Genomic DNA, 12,464 nt, shown 5'->3' on the forward strand with positions numbered 1-12,464 from the left:
AACAACAGGAGATATGAGTACGGGAGGAGTAATTTATTCAATTCGCTCCAATAGAATCCTTAAAACGCAGACGATGACAGCGAAATGTCCCTGAAGTGATTTGAAATGAAATTGAAATTTAAGTGCTTTTGACTTACTTAGGAAACGACTACAAGACGTTAGCAGGACGACTTTTTCTGCGAGTAAATTGGCTATCAAGAGAGAACGCGAGGAACATAATGCGAGATGCTGGATTAAATTTCAACGGAAATTTAATTCTTATCTTATTTTACCCCATTTTATCTTACTTTCAATAAGAATAATGGGCGGCACTTTGGTTCCCCATGCGTGTGTGAGTGCCCAGCAAGATGAAAATTGATTTAGATGTGTCTATCTTAGGAACAGTTCAAGGATCGCGTTAAATATGCACTAGGACGCCCACATACTAACGTTGGCTCGCGTTTTCAATACTGACATGAGTATCGCTTGTTTTAGATAATTCTGACTAATCCGTTGAAATGTATCTGGGCGTAGAGGAGGAGAAGATACTCTTTGTAGTGCTGCTCGGCAGGCAATCGTTTCCAAGTCGAGTTGGTCCTGGTCGTTCCTGAAATTGATCAATTCATGCTTTTACCTCCACTTTGATTGTTAAATTTCATTTCGACTTGATAAGATATTCTTATTAATAGGTCGCATTATTTCTTAGATTTATTGTAATTTAGTTTGAATTTTGAGTTTTCCTCTGCATCTCGAAGTTCGTTTAACCATGAAATTTGCGTCTTGGATAAACTCGAAATTTATCTTGTGTTAGACACGTGGAGAATCAATTTGCAACCCCACTCCCTCAAGCAGTCCTATTTCGACCCACTTCACAAGGTCCTGTTGCCCATCTTCGCATAATATCTAAGTTGTAATAATCAATCAAACCTTTGGGGAAACTACTGGAAAGATTACTTCCCTAAGCTCCTAATTGAATCAATTTTACTTCATTTTAAGGGAGAAAGGTAAGCGTTCAAGCGATGCTTTTGACATTTACCTGAGTCATCCATGTAAAAGGAGCGAGAGTAAAAATCTAATTAGTACGAAATGGTCCCGAGATTAAAAACCAAGTGGGGATGTAAAGGGTGGGGGCGAATGACTTCCACTGGAAGCAGAGTTTATTAAAAAAGCTGCGAATGGAGCGTACTCGTATGTAGTGAAATTCTGGTGGGTATACTTAAGCAAGCTCAGTTAGAAGGACATAAAGTGTCAGAGAACAGTTAAACCGCAAATTTTTATGGAGGGTAAAGTATCTTAGTGAGGTAGCAGACAGGAAAGCAGATAACGATACCTGGCGCCCGGGAAGTCCATTTGGTGTTGCTGATATAAAATCACGTCCTTCCATCCTTTTTCGGGTCAACTCTGAAATACCATCAACTCTAAATTAGTCTGCCGTAACAATAGAAGCGCATTCATGGTAAGAATGACAAATTTAACGGCTTGCATTCTCCCATGCACTCCTAGGCGACCAGATCCACAATAATAAGGTATAGTCCACCGGTCTCCTGGCAACACTGACCTTTCTCACATTGCCTAGGTGGACAGAGAAGAAAAATATCATAATTGGATGAGCTCGTTGTGCACTTTGACCTTCTCCCTGGAACATGGGAGAATGTTGACTTTAGAAAACATTTAATGAAGCCCGAACGAATGCCGGGAGATACATAGTTGCGTGGGACATGAATGGTGTCAGCGGCGAGCGGACGTACTGGAGGCATATCCTTCTCGTTTCGACAATATCACTTTTCAACTTTTAATGGCAACGCTTCTAGCATCAAAGTTGACCGAGCTGCTAGTAAAACTTTGCATCTAGAAATTAGAATGTCTAACAGGACACTAACAAGGCACGACTGTCGAGGGCCAGGCTCAAAGGAAAAGTGTGCATAAAAATGGAAAGTCGGTATAGAAACCACAAATGTCTCTTTTTTTTTTTCCTCCTTTTTTCAAGGAGATGTAGATGCAGACTCCATTCAGCAACTCTGTTCCGCACAGCTTCGTATTCTAAAAATAGCTCCCTAATCAGATTCTGTATTTGCTTCACATATACTATATATACAAATGCCTGTGATGTCTTAATTCTCGTCCTCGAAGCGGCGTCCCAGGAAATTTGCTTTGAATGTAATGTACGTATCTGCACTGAAGCTGGCTGGCGTAACATATTAAATGGAAAACTTATCGAAATTCAGACCACATCCTGAGGAAGACGACGTGCCATGATTTCCAACATTAGCTGAATTAACTCCCTCCAGCTGTTAGCATTTCACACTATTGCCTCACTTGTGAGCTCAAACGATTCACCGAGGATGGTTATGGGTGCCTCCTGTGCCGGCCGACTTGCACACACTGTAACATTTTCATATGTGAACGTTGGGTTTTTTTTATCTTTTTGAATTGAATTCGTTGCTGCGGAATGCTAGGTATTGTTTTGACATGTCACAGTTTGAAACACGGCCCTCTACAATGTTAGGAACACTATTTTCGCGAGGAAAGACGAAAATCAATGCGGTTTCTTTTTAGGCATGTTCTAAAAAACAGCCTGGAACCGTTTGTCACATTACTTCGGGCTAGTCCCCGAACTCCACCGCCTTGTGGACCCTTCAAATCAAGAAATTCTTCTCACCAACAGGAAGGGAGAGGAGGAAGGGAACTGTCAGTTCGAGGAACGCCCTGCTATCCGGCTCCTCCACCAGTCGAGCTCTATCTTTTTGCAACGAAAAGGACCCAAACTTAATGGGCAATACGGCTCCACCTGTCAGCACTCCTCAGCATCTCCTCGATAATGTTGTCTGGAGAGAGATCTCCTGTGTTTAAATAGAGCTGTTGACGAATCCAATCTCACTTTCAGACAAGAAAAAAAAGTGTGATGGGTATCGTCCACAACCCCATTGCAGAAGACACAATCCGGAGTTCGTGCCTTTCCAATCTAGTGCAGGAAAGACTGGAAACCTCCTTGCCCACTTAAGGGCTAAGAACTGGATAAGGAAATCGTCAGCCTCATTATGCTTCCGATTCATCCATGCACCTAAGTTGCCGATGAGCCGCGCGTTTTGCCAAGAGAGTTGCAACTCGTCTAGGGTGCATTGCTGTTCTTTACGAGCTCTTCTCCGTTGGGATTGTACATGGTTTGACGATGCTTACCAAGAAGGGCAACGGGGATCACTCTCGCGATCACCATCACGGCCGGTTCATAGACAGTGTGGTACGCAAACACCACCCGCAAAGCTCCCTGTCTCTGTACTTGTGCGAGATGTTTACGATGTACCTCCTTGCCAGGAGCATCAGCCCGTACCTCTCCACGGTACAGCAGGACAGACTGCTTTGAACTCATCAGGAGACGTCGCCTGCTAGATGTAAAACACCCTGCCATTAGCCTACTTAACGCCGAAACTCCAGCTGCAGCCTTGTTCGCTGATGCTTTGAGTCTTTAGTACTTTACCGCTGGTTTTGAGACGATTATCAACTCGCCGAACGATATTGGACGCAGGGTCGGAATTCTCTTTTAAGTCAGGATGACTACTTCGGTTTTTTCCAGTGCAAAGTTGAAACCATGAGTAGTCATCCATCCGCTTACCTGTCACATCAATATGCCGAGTCTGCTTTGCGCCTGTTCAACAGTGCATCCAGCAACAAGCGCAGCGACATGATCTGCATAACCGACCAGGCGCGACTATTCTGGCATGTCGAGTTTAAGTAGACTATCCTAGGTAGTGTTGCAGAGGTCCGGCCCTAGGATGGATTCCTGCGCTACCCCCGACATGACCTCCATCCTCCTCTGACCGCGCCGCGACATCATCTGCATAATCAACCAGGCGCGGCTATTCTGGCATGTTGAGTTCAAGCGGACTATCATGAGAAGCGTTCCGGAGGTCCGGCCCAAGGATTTACCCCTATGCTACCCCGGACGTGACCTCCATCCTCCTCTGACCCTCTAGCGTTTTAAAGAGCAGGGATTGGTTCCTCAGATAGTCCTTCAATATCCATAAAAGATAGTTCGGCACCTGGAAAGTATTTTCTAGTGTGACTAGAATGTCTTTCCATCTTACGGAATTAAAGGCGTTTGTGACGCCAAGCGTTATGAGGAGCACCGTCCGACGAGTTCGGCAGCTATGTGCCTCCGCTCGTCGAACGGAATCTTCGACTTACATGACAGCATCAACTGTGGATCTCCCTGCTCTAAAACCGAACTGCCGTACAGATAAATTTTCGGCAGCGGGTATCGTTTCAGCGAGTCTACTCCTGATAAGTTTTTCGAGCATTTTTCCTGCAGTGTCAAGCATACAAAGTGGTCGGTATGAAGACGGCAACTCGGAGTCGCCTCTCCCTTTGCTGATCAGCGCAAGCCCCGCCACCTTCCAAAGAGCAGGGAAAATGCCCTCTTTCAAGTAAGCGCTGAATGTGCCGAGCAGTAGGTCTGGCCAGTTACCAGTTTGTTTACCTCTGTTGGAATACCATCGGGTCCTGGCGCCTTCTTGCTTTTCATAGAGAGGACTATCTGTTGCAACTCTTTTATAGAGAAAACTGGACAGTCCTCAGCGCTCTCTGCGCCGACATCATCATCCCGTACGAAGTGAGCAGGGGATCTTGTCCGTACAATGCGGTCTATCTACTCGGCATTAAGTAAACAGGATTTCCGCAGAACCCCGATTTTTCGGGTTATCAGTTTGTAACCGAGTCTTCATGGGTCCACCTTGTCGAGCAGATCCCGCCACTAGAGAGCTTTGCTTCTGTTTATTACACTGCGGAGTCTCCATTCGGCTGATTTGTACTGCGTTATTATGGTACGTGCCTCCTCCCGGTCGTTTAGGCGTTGTGTTAAGTGGCGGAGTCTGTAACACTCCTCCCGTTCATAACTGAATTTACGACAGTGTCAGAGAGATTCGACAAACCTCCCGGTGTTCACTTTCGCAACGTTCCATGCACAGATGGAGCGCCTAGGTGACGCACACCGAGAATTTGTATCCACCATTTCGAAGGCAATATATTGATGGTCGCTTGCCGAAAAGTCTTCCAGAAGTCGCCACCCGTCCACCAGCGACACCAGTGACTCCGATATGAAGGTTACGCCTGGAATTCTTCCCTCTCAGCCTGGGCACCGGCGCATTGGGGTGGATCCGGTGATTATAACTACCAGTCTTGTTCTCGCCGCCATTTCGAAAATTCGTTTCCCTCTGCGCCGAAAGTCCGGCCTCGTCTCATTCGGCGCAAGATAGACACTGAAAAACGTTATCCCGGAAGACCGAATCCAGGCAAAGCCGTCTTCTCAGCCTTGGGTAAGAATCCTAAGGAGAGTACCAACCTGAACCTATATGGCAGTGGTACTGCTCTCTGATGAGCACTAAATCCGCTTTGGTCTCCACAGCGAACTTCGCTGGCAACTAGTAAGCGGTTGCCCTTCGGTGCATATTGATGTTGACCGCGTCCTAGCTTTTTTCAGTTCTACTCTGAAAACTGGACACCATCCCGGGCCCGCAGTGTGCACAACGTTCTCATCAGACGCGCCACGGTCCCCGCATTGGACGCAGATTTCCTTTTCGTTGCAGATGTTCGCGTTATGGCCACCTGACCGCATTTGCGGCATGTTGCCCTTCTGTTAACAAGTTGTAGGTTGTGACCATAATCCTAACATCTGTAATATTTGGTTTGGGCGGCCTGGATTCGTATCCTACACACTACCCAACCGCGTGTTGCTCGGCAACTTCCAGCACAGCGGGTTCTTGGCCTGGGGAGTTCGCAGAGGTAATACTAATCCGGACATTGGTTGCCTCCGGATATTCGCAGATGTCAAGGTCTCACATTTTCAGAGAACTCGTGGGTTCTAGGCTGGAAACCAAAGTTTTCTCTCGCAGAAGCCCCTTGACTGCTTCACAGAATGTAACTTTATTTGTTGTTCACGGGCCTAGTTCGACTAGGACTGCATCACCCTTCGTTTTACGGATGTGTATTTAATAAGTAGAGCTAGTGATCTCCTCTTTCTTCTTCTCCCCACCTTTTCTTTTGATACTCCGTCCTTGGTGTTCGCCTTAATGTTAAGCACCGGCTTTCCTGATAACGCGGCGCGTTATTGTCTCTTGTTCCTCTTCGCCTTTTTCTTTTGAGCCCTGAAGAGTGCCTGAGGAAAGTCTCCTTCTCGTTCTTTCGTTTTTTCACCAGTTTGCTCTGCAATGAGCTGCGATCCGCTTGGCACTCGTAGTGTTCTCACTGGGAGGCGTGGTTCCGGGCGACTCCAAGTGGACCTCGGCGTGTATCGGTCATTAGCAGTCCGTTCTTTACCGAGAAACTTTCTCGAGTCTAGTACCTAGGACGCAGGTATTATGCCAGCTAGGGGTTCAAAACTACTTGCTCACCTCGGGGACACCACTCCCCATGTCGTAAGCGACCCGTAAAGGATCGTTGACGACCCCGGAGGTGATACAAACAGATTTCAGGTACTAAGTGGTATGGCAAATCAATAGCTTTGCGACCTATGATTGCATGGGTGGACAGCTGATGTAGGATCGATTTTTGATCCCAACATATTTCATGTTCGAACAAACTTCGCTTAAGTGAGTAGTTCAATTCAAGAGATGTTCAATTGAGTGCACTTGCTTACACCCCTTTTTCAGAGTTGTTTGCCCTAAGAGTAACCCACCTGCATCGCACGGCGGCCCTCTTATTCTCCTCTTCGCAAAGCTTGCATGTTCGTTCTCCTTTAAAGGAAACCATCGAGTGGAGATCCTTCCATAGAGAGTAGTGAGCGGTGATTATACTACTAGTGTACTGATTGTTTTTATTCACTGTCTATCCTGTAGCATAAGCTGGATATACTATAGTTTATCGCTGTTTTCCTCTGCCCCACTGTCAACTTTGACGTTAATTTGTTTATAACTGCCAAGGCGTAGATGGGAATGTATAACCGATGTCTGCATGAGCAAATTTTCCCTGCAATAAGGAAGGTGTGATCGATTCGAATGATATATAAAGGGAAGCGAAAGGATAGGTGAGGTCATACAGCCCAATATGCTTGCTCCCGGTGGCAAGCAAATTACTGGAAATAATAATAATAATCGTTGGCACAACAATCCATATTGGATCAGGGCCTTGAAGTGTGTTAGAGCACTTCATTCAAGACCGTAACGGTACACTACAGTAGACTGTAGGAGACAATGTGGTCAGCATTGCGCTCGCCCGAGATTATTACCCTGATTTGACTCAGGTACTCATTCACAGCTGAGTCGACTGGTGTCCGACGTCAAATCACGATACAAATTCCACTGCCACCAGTGAGATTTGAACCGCGACCTTCCGTACGACAGCCTCGCGCTCTAACCACTCAGCTATCCGGACACTGGAAAGGTTCATCCTTAACAGGCTGAAATCTTCTCTTAGGGACGGGCCTAGAGCTGCGAAGGGGCAGTTTGGATTCCGTACAGGGAAGGGCACCGAGGATGCAATTTACGAAGTGGAGAGTATTGTGAGAACAAGTCAAAAGCCCTATGTACTTGCAATCACCTTTGGTATTGAAGGAGCCTTTGACCATCTTTGGTGGCCAGCAGTCTTTGACCAACTAGCCATCAGGCTGTCCAGTATATCGGAGCAAATCCGGTTGCATACGCAGATGTCGCAGTGAAATTGAAGACTTGCCCGGAAAGCCACAGGCAATATTACCTCGTGGTGCAGCAATGTCAAACTTAAACTATTAGCGAGAAAAACGCTGGCAATCCTCCTGAAACTCATTATAGAGGAAACGGCACTTCATTTCACACACAGTTTCCGATGAAGAAAGGCAGAGGCTGGTAAATTCAAGCATGACTGAACTTGGAGCATGGCCAGCGCACCCGGAGGACCTTGTTGCTGAAGCTCTTTTCTGCATTTGAGAATTTTTGCAGGAAGGTGCTGAAAACTAAAAAAGCTTCCAGTGCAATGAGCCTTGGGCACGACCAAAGCACATAGGGAAACATTTTGAGGACTAAGGCATCTGAAATGTCCAAATTCGGCAAGGGCTGCGGATGTTATAATTATTGCGAAATGCTTGACTGTTGCCACAAAAGTTGGTGGCAATGAGCCCACGTAGAGCTGTGAGAAGCGTATTTTACATGGACAGGCTCGGCGCGAGATCTTGGGCTGCACATCAATGAAGGCAAGACAAAATATATGGTGGCAACGTCAGCACCGAAGACGAATCAACCAACAACATTAAACCGCACTGGTCAAACAGGAACAATAAGGATAGGAGAATACAACTTTGAGACCGTTGACAATTTCTCCTATCTAAGGTCGAAAATCACAACCGATAACAGCTACGATGATGAAATCCGCGCATGGTTGTTGTCAGCCAACAGAGCCTATTTCAGCTTACAAACACTCTTCCGCTCGAAACGTCTCACCATAGGGTCAAAGCTCTTACTGTACAAAAGAATGATCTTGCCAGTCCTCATGTATTCCTCGGAAATTTGGGTTCTTAGCAAGAAAAATTGCGAACTCTTGGCCGCGTTCGAGAGAAGAATCCTCCGAAGAATTTTTGGCCCCCTACATGAGGATGGACGATTCTGTAGTCTACACAATGACGAAATCTATGAGCGATACCATGACCGTCCGATTGTTGATAAGATCCGGCTCAATAGGTTACGGTGGGCGGGTCACTTAATCCGTATGGATGAGGATGATCCCACCCGGAAAGTCTATAAGGGCATTATCTACGGTAGAAAAAGAAGACGAGGCAGACCCTGCCTAAGATGAGCGATGGCGTAGGTCAGGACGCGAGACAGCTTTTAGGGATATCGAATTGGTGGACCTTGGCGCAAAACCGGGGTGTCTGGAGTTCATTATTAAGGCAGGCCTAGACCAAATACCGGTTGTTGCGTCGTTGATATGATGATGAATTGGCACCTTATATAAGAGTCCCTGGTGACGATGGGTGTTCGTACCTATCTTGCTGCTTTTGTAGATAACTGCCTGCTAGAACCGACGCTTTTCGTGATTAAAAATCCCACACGGTGACGTGTTCAGGCCAGATTCGCCCCCCCCCCTTAAAAAAAGACAAACAAGCTGACGGACAGATAGATAGTAAACCGATTTTCATAAGGTTTTGTTTGACACAGAATCTTAAAACCTTGATGCTCACATACGCAGCAAGTAATTCTCGATTGTAGACGCTGTAATCCGGAGACTGAACTGCTTTGAGACGAAAACCCAATGGCTGGTAACTTTGGTTCACCATCTGGTGAAGAGCAGCGCCTACTGTGATGTCTGAAGCATCGACGAACATGGTTAGAAGTGCACGCTGTTGACGGAATGCCAAAAGTATACCGTCTATACTACTACTCCTATTATACTTCAAACGGTTAGACGGCTTCTGGGAAGAACCTACCATGATTCCTTGGCATTAAGGCCAGACAGATGAATATTAAGGAGGGCGTGGTAGTGAGCGACTTTGGGCAGGAAACGACTATAGAGTTTTCGATGTCCAAGAACCTTCTAAGGTCCTTAACCGTCTTATGAATCAGAAAGTTCGCGATTGCTTGCACGTTGTCAAGATGGATTTGTACGCCCTCCAGGTAGTGGAAAATGTTGCAGTATAAAATCAGAATTTTTCAAGGTTAACCACAAAGTGATTGTCAAGGAGGGGTTGAAAATGCATTCGTGATGTGCAAAATGAGAGAATGTCATCCAAGCAGACGGAACAGAAGTCCAAGTTTAGTAGTACAGAGTGGATGATCCTCTGAAAGGTTTGTTTCGTGCTACATAGACGTATAGTCATGGATGTGAACTCGAATAGTCCAAAAGGTATGCGAATTGTTGCCTTTGGAATATCTTCGAAAGCTATATACATGAATTTGATTGATTTGAAAGCCTTCCCGAGAATTAAGGTAGAGAAAATGTGACAGTTGTGGATTTGGGTACCGGTCCGGAATCGTCTGGGTATTGGGGCGTCAATTATCTCCATAAAATGAGCATTCGCTTTTAGACTTGGGGACTACATGGTGCTTAAATAACTCGTGAAACTCTTTTCGCACAACAGCAAGCTTCCTGGTGTGGTAAAGGACACACTTACCAGAAGTTTGAGGAGCCACTAGTGTTGCTGTGTTGCCGAAAATCTTGCTTAACTGACTGAGAGATACTACATTTGGTAGTGTTATTGCGACATTTTCGGAAGAGTGCTCGAATGCGGTGATCGGCAACGTTCTTTAAAAATAATGCAGTGGATGTTGTTGCTGAGCAGGTTGTAATTTTCCTTGATTACCAAAGAAAGATTGCGGTGTCTAGAAGGTACCCATGCTGCCTTACCACTAGCAGTCTAAGGTGACACAGGAAGCCTGCACCTAATTGGGGACACTGATGTCGGCTATGTTACTAGACTCCCCCGGGTGTCTTTGATCCGTCAGGCCTTACTTTCTTTACATCTTCGTCCTTAAATTTTTGAAGAGTGGAAGTATGGATAACTATGACAGCTCCCGGTTAGATGTACTTCGAGTTTAATTGGCTTAAATTTTAAACTAGGGAGGGGCTTCCAGCTCCTCTCTCGTTGCATTTTACATCTTTGCCCGTTTGTTAGCTTTCTTTTAACTCGTCATCTTTCGGATATAGATTGCCTATATCAAAAGGTCGGTAGTAGCTTTCATGGCTTTTTACACAGAGTTTGTGTCATCATTATTAAAATTGGTATACCTACTCTGTGTTCAAGTCAGCTAAAAGCGGTGGTCTTCCCAAACTTCCCTAGACTGTGATTCCCTATTCAACTCTATTTGTTGCTGTCATTCAGTCCCCTATTGGCATTATTACTGTCATTGTTATTGTAGATATTGTCCTATCCAAGGCATTATGTGTCACGTCGAGCGGCTGTGTCCCATAAGATGAAATCCTTAGCTTTTCTGCTCTTTTGCTACGATGAGATGTCTCACAATTGTTTGAGATAATGCGTATTTTTCTCCAACTTTGGTTCTGATACGACGCCGTATCACATCAATAAGAGTACGCTATTAACTAGGCCTACGCCAGAATTTCGCTATCTTATTCTCATCTGTCCTTAGTAAACAGATAGGCTGAGAGTAGGAAGCTGGCGATGAATGACAATGGACCGAATTAAGTTAATTAGCACGCGGGGAAATTCAATTTAACAGATTCATACGAAGGAGCCTACAAGGAACCTTCAAGGATATTGTGGAACAATCGGTTATGTTGTTGGCAAAAAGTGTCAGCGATTTCTGCTGATTGCGCTTTGTTTGAGTGACGGAATTATTGCCATTGGGATTTTGTGTACTCATGTGGGATAAATGGTTTTTCCTTTGCTGAAATGTCAACCTATCTGTATTGAGGATATGACAAAAACAAGTCAACGAATTCAGGATCAGATTTCCGAAATGAAATGACAAGAACTTGGAATGGGGATAAATCCTTTCACTTTACTTGGAGGCTCGCAACAAAGGGATAATTCTATAAATATGCCCGCTTGAGCTTTGAAGGAACTGTCGCAGTAGAGGCCGAATTCTCGATTTCCAAACTTGCCGCGGATAACATTTTTCTTTCCAGGAGCAAATTCCCATTTTATGTTTTCATAAGGCATGAACGTTTTCCCAACTCTAATGGTTACGTCAGGACCGACCATCCAACCAATTCGATCGTTTCAATATGCAAGGACAACTTAGACCGCTGGTCCAACCATAATCTGAAACATTTCAATAGAAAGTGGAGTGAAAGCTGAATGGCGGATCACACCATGGTCCTCATTATTAAAAATTCTAAGCATATCATAATTTGAAATTTCCACTTTGCGCTCGGAATACCCAACACAGTGCCAGCTTCATAAATTTTACAAGGGAGCTATGGGAGCCCGACTAGTTGACACGTTTAGCGGATGAAGCTAGGGATTGAAAACTTGCTGAAACGTGGCGGTTTAGCCTTGGTGCACATTTTGAAAATCTGAGCTAGTATTAATCATGGGAGAGGTAGCTAATCCGGCCATAGGAAAACCTGTTCAAAGTGCCATATAGTCATAGGACGGGATTAGGAGGACCCACATGTTCTAATGTAAATTTTTAACTCAGCAATTTTCCGGAGCTTATATCGACAGAACTTCGGGGGTAGAAATTGCTGGAATTAATTTCATTCAAACAATGTCCATACCGGGTTGTATGCAGTATCTAGAGCAAGGGATTTTGGAGGATCCTTCAGAATGCTTTACCATCAACTAACGCAAATCGTCTAGGCATTGTCCTCCTTTTATAGAATCACCACAAAAGCAACATTTCCCAACTGCCAATTCACATCCGATAAAAGGACGGCATCATAGTGTGATAATCCCCCGATTGGGGATGGAGAAGTAATGGACTTCCACTGACAGCTCAGCTGACTGTTTCGCCCCTCAGCAATAGTGGCAACGAGTTTTCCACCGCGTTTCCTCTATTCTAAACAGAATATGGATTACAACTGACAGAGATTGATTGAATTCATTAGGAAGCCAGTCATTTAGG

The 12,464-nt window shown here is 45.1% G+C and overlaps 1 protein-coding gene across 5 annotated transcripts in view; it reads left to right on the forward strand.

Moving 5' to 3' along the window:
• The window catches only part of LOC119655295 (D-beta-hydroxybutyrate dehydrogenase, mitochondrial), a 122,622-nt gene that overhangs the window by 42,151 nt on the left and 68,007 nt on the right, over positions 1-12,464 (forward strand). The window lies entirely within an intron of this gene.

Source organism: Hermetia illucens, chromosome 4 (genome assembly GCF_905115235.1).
Source record: "Hermetia illucens chromosome 4, iHerIll2.2.curated.20191125, whole genome shotgun sequence".
NCBI lineage: Eukaryota > Metazoa > Arthropoda > Insecta > Diptera > Stratiomyidae > Hermetia > Hermetia illucens.